General features: G+C 40.8%; 1 protein-coding gene across 1 annotated transcript in view; it reads left to right on the top strand.

Annotated features, from left to right (window-relative positions):
• Positions 1-3182: 3182 nt before the first annotated feature.
• CHD2 (chromodomain helicase DNA binding protein 2) overlaps positions 3183-6535 on the top strand; it is an 82511-nt gene continuing 79158 nt past the window's right edge. Inside the window, exon 1 of the mRNA XM_086757254.1 lies at positions 3183-3279. The gene's annotated coding sequence lies outside the window, so the exon portion shown is untranslated. The remainder of the gene's footprint in view (positions 3280-6535) is intronic.

Raw genomic sequence — 6535 nt, 5'->3', positions numbered from 1 at the left:
GTGATGTTTGTGCAAACCTGATTGGGCTGGGAAAGGGGTGGAGAAATGCAGTTCTCTGCCCAGGATATATTTAGTGAATGCAGCTGTGGGAGGCAAGAGGAACAAGAGAGCTCTTGTATTGCCAGGGCTCTGACAGCTCACATACCTAAGTAAGCTCCTATTTTCTTAGCCATACATTCCCGCCCCCCCCCCCCCATGTTTTTAATTTGAATGTAAAGTTATACTTTAATGTAGCCAGAATTCTTCCTGGAGCTTAAAAGTGAGATGCCTTAGGGTGCCAGCCTTGCTATAGCCTTTCCAGAGGAGCAACAGGAACCTTCCACATGGAGTGGACCTTCTCCATGGCAAGGATGGAGATCTGACTTCATTTTTATCCCTCAAGACAGGCTAGTGGTGTAGGAATATGCCTTTCATGTACGCTGCAGCACTTGCTCAGACTGGCAGCAGCCCTGCAGCATTAGTACAGCCCCTGCCAAGCAAATAAACTGTTGTTTTTTTTTTTTTTTTGCTGGGGCTGATGAGCTGGAGTGGAGATCCTGTTTTCGGTATGTCAGAGCACTTCATGCTGTGCTGGTCTTCCTGGCATCCTTGGGAGTCTGATCCAATATCCTCTGGTACATCATGGATTATAAGAAGAGCACAAAACCAGGTTTACTGACCCACTGGGTCAAGTAGGAGCATGTTACTGTTGCTCTGCATTAGGACTAATTTGTCTGAACTCCCTGGCCATGTTCAGGCTTGCCCCTGGAGAAAAAGACTGAAGCTGGGAATTCCCCACGCACCTTCCTCCCTGGCTTGTTCAGCAGCGCACAGCAAGCTATGAGCTAGTCTGCCTCAGGCATTAAAAGTTTATGACAAATTAAATAGCAAAATATATATTAAAAAAACCTAATTTTTTTTTGTCTTGTTCTAATACAGTTAAAGAGTTAGAAAAACAAGGCTGGTGCAGGGAGGTACAAAGTATGTCTTTCTCTCTGGGTACAGCCCAGGGATGCTGGAGATGTGTACATTTAGACCGAGACAGACTATGCCATGGCTTTCTCGGAGCTTGCCCCACCTTAGGCTGTTTTTCCACCCGCAGCAGCGGTGCTGGGAGAGGCTGCAGTGACACAGCCGGGTTTCCTCTGCCAGGGCAGCACCCTGACCCTTCCCACCCCACCACGGGCTGTGCGGCTTCGCTGTTCCCCTAGCAGGGGCTTGTACCCACCCAAAATCCAGATCAGAAATGCTGCTCCTGTGGGTGGCTTTCATGGTTTCCACCACAGGCTGGCACAGATCCTGAAAAAAATCAGCTTTTATTGGAATTGTGCTGTGTGGGAGTTCTGCATATAGCTGTCCCACCTTTACACATTATGACCTGAGAGTTTTGATTGTCAGCTTGTTTATCAAAAAATGTATATTAAAGTGTGGAAAAATGCATCCTGAACAAATCTGCACTGGGTTCGATGTCCTGGGTACCCATGTAGTCTTTTCTGTCCCTAACCTTACTGAGTCTGTGCCGGAGAGTTGAGTTTTTTTCAGCAGTTAAATGGTTAACTTCAGGACTAATTGGCTCTGAGCCTCCACAGTCCTTTGCAACAGATTATTGGCATGCTGGTAAGAGCAGCTCCCTTCCTTCCCTTCCCCCATCATTATAAAAACATGTACTGTAGCGAGAAACCAAATACCACATGGCGCCCTACACGGAGCCCATCAGCGCTCCGGCTCGGTATTTAGCACAAAAGTCTCTTTATATTTGGGAAGCGGAGGGAGAAAATTCTGGAAACGCAAGATTGTGGTGATACCGGCTGAATCAGCAGATTTATTTGCACTGTACAGGGTGCTGGAGTCCAGACCCCCGCGTACCAGCCCAGGCTGCAGGCACCCACTTGCCCCACGCTAGTGTGGGGAAGAGTCCCGGGTGTTTTCCAAAAGCTGAAGGCAGATGGGAAAGGCTGGTCCCTGCACAAGGATGGCTCTGTGTGCTCCCCGTTGCTTCTCTGTTTGTCAGATTACAGCTTTGCGGAGGGCTCTTGGGAGTCCTGGAGGGACAGAATGTAAAGACAAGAAAAATGAAAGCTTTAGAGGGGGAGGAAAAAAAAACAAAAGTGCTTTTCTGGTTTCCTACAGGGATGCGTGCGTTTTTAGGCAGCTGTTGACAGAGGCAGTCGCCATTTTGTGAAGCAGCATTAATGCAGCAGGAGGAGACATGTTGTGTTCATGGGAGTTTGTCGTTTAAGGTTTTCTTGGTTTTAATCAAGAGGCTTATTCACACCGCCTTCACCTTCTTTCAGTCCAAAGGCTTTCATTTTGAAACTTTGGGCAAAAAAAGAAATGACAACAAATAAGAAAAAAAACCAGGAAAGCAGGCAGAGTTCTCCCAGGGGGACCACAGTGTACAACCGCTCTCCAGGAGACTTCAAAAATTTTAGAGGTGTAATGTAGTTCCAGAAATGTCACCAAGCCTGTAGCAAGGATAACCAGGATAGTGCGGCTCGCACCCAGCATCATCGAGGCATAGCTGAGATGTTCAGGGAAAATGTAGTAGAGTAGGTGTGTTTTAAATAGAGTATTTGGCTCTAGTATAAAAAGATGTCTGGCTGGTCTGTGCACACACAATACCTGCTCTTTTTGAATTCCATGGGCTGATGTGACTGATGGTATTGAGATATTTTTGATCTAAAAATCTCAGGCTGCTGCTAGTGCTGCAGAACCACTCATTTGATCAAAAGAGGGGAAAAAAAAAAACCTGTTTGTGGCAGGGGTGAGGTCAGACTGAATCCCCTTGAGTGCCAAACTCTTGGAGCCAGTAACAGCATTTTTATTAAGGGTCTTCAGTGATGGAGTTTACTTTCTCCACTCCTGGATCTTCACTGGTGAAGTTCGTTATAAGGCTCATTTGTTTAACAAGTCTCTGGGAGATGGGAAAGGGAGCATTAAAGCTGGTGTTTGGGAATACAAGCGATATTGTTGCATTTGATTTTGGTTTCGTGTCATTATTTTCTGGTTTCAGAATCAGGAAAAGCTGCTCATTTATTTTTCATGTAGCTGTATTTTTATCCTGGCTTCTTAAGGAGGCAGGGCTTATGAAATTGTGCTGTTGGAGGCCTTGAGCTTTTGATCTGTTGTTCAGTTTCAACAAATTTCAGTTCTAGAGTTTCTGCGCTTTGGGGGAGGCTGTGGGTTGTCGAGACAAATTTGTGCTTCCGATGAAGAAAGAACTATGAGTGTGAAGGCTATCTTTTCTGCGTTCCTTGCTGACCTAGCAACCAGCATCTATGTGCCAGTGCCAGCTGACCGGTCAGTAACGTATCGCTCAGAAATATCGCAGCCTCCGCCTGAACATGGCGCAGGAGTGGGGATGGTGCAGCAGCGCAGGGTTGGGTACGTGGGCTGTCAGCTAATGTGAAAGCAGGCCTCGTTATTTCAGCAGCTCGCAAAACACTTGCTAACTTCTAACTAGGATATTCAAATCCAAACTAGGATTTAAAAAAAGTATTAGTCATATTTAAAATCAAAATTAAGTCAGATTCCTCCATGTTGGCTGCAGTTGAATTTTGCAAGGTCTTTGATCTCCTCGCTCTGGGTCTAAAAGTGTCTCATTTTCAAGCCTGTTACCTGCAAAGATTTCCCTGAGATAGGGATTCCTTCATTACAGAAAAGCAATGTAAATAAACCTTTTTGCCACCTCAAGATAATTATTTTCTTGATTGTCCATTTGTACTCTGCTAGGGTTAATCTGCAGGTCGAATGTAACTTGAATGGAGTGTGCACCGATTACCATCGATGGATACGGTGCAGAGCTCTAGTATGAAGTTCATGCATATCTTTAGTTTGTTCATGTAAGACTGTGCAGTATAATGATAATATAAAGACTAAAATTATTTTTGTATATAAAAATTACTTTTCCAGCATATACTAATGTGCCTTTCCGAACCTTTTAATTAGGTTATATTTTCTCCTATACTTAATTCTATTTGCTTAACATCACTTGAGTAGACTTCATTTTTGGTTCCAATTTTCATTATCTTTAGAGTGTATGTATGTGTATATATTTAAAAAAAAGATAATCCTATATTAATCTTTTGAACAGAACTATTTTTGTTCATGCAGCAAAAGCACTGTCCCTGAATATTCATTATCAGTGCCTGATATGCTAGCCAGAAGCACAATATCTTAATAATTGGAGTTTAAGAAAAAAAAAAATCAGTTATTAAAGTCTAAGTGTTTCATTTTTGTTCATATTATGACTCTAAATTATTCAAGCATTTGATTTTATCTCCTTCATACACAAACTCAAGTTCCCCATACTCCAAAGTATTCTGTGGTCTCCTGTATCATAGACATTAGGTGAAAGTGTCCAAATATACTGTTTAATACCAGTAACATATGTGGCTTGTTACAATAAAATTTTACGTAGTTTCCCAATTAAATGACTTTTATTTTGTCCTGTTTGCTCCTACATAAGTCTAACATTTGGTCTCTTGATAATCAATATTATATTTTATGGAAAGGTTTTAAAGGTATATTGAAGCAATTGAGTAAGATGTGAAGTACCTAGCACAATTTAATTTTATATAATTTCTTTTGCCATTATTAATAAAAATAGGCAAGAAAAGTAAATGTTGGGGAAAATACAAAGAATAATGATACAGTTATACCTGCATGTGCAAAACTACATGCTTGCTCTTACTTTTGAAATTTAGACTTCTGCTTTATGGCTTTATGTTCTCTTTCCCTTCTGTGGACTGGGTTAGTTCATGGTAGTTACATTTTCCAAGTACTGACATACATGTTCATTCCTAAATTCACTTCATATGCTTCCAAATCCTTAGGACAACATTCCGTTTAGACACACCAAGAAAAACCTGGAGTGATTCCACTGACCTAAAAGTAATTACTCAGCGCTGAGTTAAAGGCACAGGCACATAACTGAAAACCTATGTGTTTAGTGTAACAAGAGCTCAGAATCTTAGCTTTTGTTATTAAATTAAGTGTTTCTATACCTTAAAACAAGAAACATTTACAGAGAGAGGTATTATCTTCATGTTAAATCCACTGTTAAATCTTGAAGAAAGTAAATAATCTTTTGGGCACGTAAAACCTTGTTTGTGTCTTCTGCTGGGTGAAATTGCAGTCAGATTTTTCAGACAGCGATCAAGCGCTGTGGATGTCTCACTCAAGATGTCTTGCGTTCCCTCTGCTACTTTAATTGTACAAAAAGCCATTGCCTTCATTTTGCAAGAGGGCTGTAGTGACAGTGTTTTCTTGGGCTGCTTACATTTTCTCACCAGCTCACCTTCCAATACTAATCTTTGACTAAATATAAAAGAAATACGCTGTGAATGATTTCAAGCTGAGACAAGATCATCACCATTGATGGCTTGGTCAAAGAGAAAGTGTTTGTTTCAGCACGCATATCTGTTGCCTGCAAGAGTTAAAGCTGCTAATTCTGGAGTTTAGATGGAGGACATGCCTGACATGCACAAAACTGCTCTATTCCCTAGGCTGATGAGCGCTCGTAGCTGGGTAAAGGTCTGGCAGGAGCCAGTTTATAGTGAATAGACTCTAAGAAGAAAATATAAAAGCTCATGGGAGACATCAGTGTGACACAGAAGCTATTTCTGTTCAGGTGACGTTCTAATCCAAGTGTGTCCCTGATATAGTGTCGCTACATCCAAAATTGATTGGACTCCACATCTAGCAAGTGTTGACAAATACAAAGAAGTTTGTTTTGAGCTACAAATGTAAGATGTCTTCTCTTTTGTGTATATGATACATTAAACCAGGGTGATTCAGTGTCTCCTCCGACTGTCTATAAAATAAAAAAGTATATGCTTGTAAGATTTCAGAAAAAAAGGCACAGCTTCTTTTCACTGCAGGTGGCAATTTGCTGAATAATGCATCATTTTGTCAACTATTATAGAGCAATCAATAAAATGCCGTACAGCGCTACATGCACACAAGAGACAAGAATGAAGATTGTTATGGAAACAAGCTTGAAACTTGCTTGAAATAAAAATTCCAGTCTTATACTTGCATTTTTGGAGGCCTGGGTTTTTTTTTTTCTTTTCATTCTAGAGTAGCTGTAATTAATCTTGTTTAATTTGAGTGAAATTCATCATGTTTGCAAGGCTGGTATGAAGCCCTGTGTGCCTCCAAGGAGATTTACCAAGAAAGTATAGTTGTTGTTATGCTCGTCATCTAAACTTTCCAAAGTCTCCACTAGAACTCAAATGGAGAGTTAATAGAAAATAAGAAAAAAAAATAGAGCTTATAGTTGGGATTGGTTTTGTCCTTGATTTTGATGTGTAAACGCATATTTGTGCAAAGTCTGTTTTCCCTTTTGTGATCATATTCCTCAGATACTTAAGCAATCAAGCTTTACTGGCTCATATTTGCAGTGAATAAATTTCAAGGATAGACAGATGAATGCCTTTGGAAAATTAAGTTTAAATCTGCACAAGGAAGTAATCAGGCTAGAATTTCAAATTTTCTGAGTTAAAAAAAAAACAACCAAACTATCAAAATTATTATTAATTCCATTGTCTGGATC

The sequence above is a fragment of the Chlamydotis macqueenii genome, chromosome 12 (assembly GCF_036417535.1).
Source record: "Chlamydotis macqueenii isolate bChlMac1 chromosome 12, bChlMac1.mat, whole genome shotgun sequence".
Taxonomy (NCBI): domain Eukaryota; kingdom Metazoa; phylum Chordata; class Aves; order Otidiformes; family Otididae; genus Chlamydotis; species Chlamydotis macqueenii.
Note: the sequence above shows the minus strand (reverse complement) of the source record. Positions and strands in the feature narration are given on the sequence as shown.